Source organism: Austrofundulus limnaeus, unplaced genomic scaffold (genome assembly GCF_001266775.1).
Source record: "Austrofundulus limnaeus strain Quisiro unplaced genomic scaffold, Austrofundulus_limnaeus-1.0 Scaffold1625, whole genome shotgun sequence".
Taxonomy (NCBI): Eukaryota; Metazoa; Chordata; class Actinopteri; order Cyprinodontiformes; family Rivulidae; genus Austrofundulus; species Austrofundulus limnaeus.
Window position 1 is genome coordinate 68,719 of NW_013954027.1, and position 526 is coordinate 69,244.

Consider the following 526-nt stretch of genomic DNA (forward strand, 5'->3'; position numbering starts at 1 on the left):
GATTGGGAGTGAAGCCTGGAAGGAGGGTCTTGGGAGGATCCGGTCATGTCCTATCAATGTAAGACATCAGTTAATTCAGTTCAAGGTGTTTCATAGACTCCACTATTCTAAAATGAAGTTTCACAGAATATTCCCCTCAATATCTTCAAAATGTGATAAATGTAAGTCCGCGGATGGTTCCCTGGCGCATCTGTTCTGGTCATGCCCCAAACTCTTCCAATATTGGTGTGACATTTTTAACTTGTTTTCCGAAGTGTATAGATGCACGTTGATTCCAGATGCCCAGATTGCATTGTTTGGATATTCTCCTTCACTTAGGAGCTGCAGCATTTCCATGCAAACGACTGTGATGTATGGAATGGTAATAGCTAAGAAAGTAATATTAAGATTGTGGAAAACTGACAAGATCCCTCAGTTTAAAATGTGGTTAAGTGATTTCACTGAGATTCTTCATTTGGAGAAACTGCGGTATGATGTTGTGGGCTCCACTAATAAGTTCTGTAGTATCTGGCAGCCGTTTTTGGAC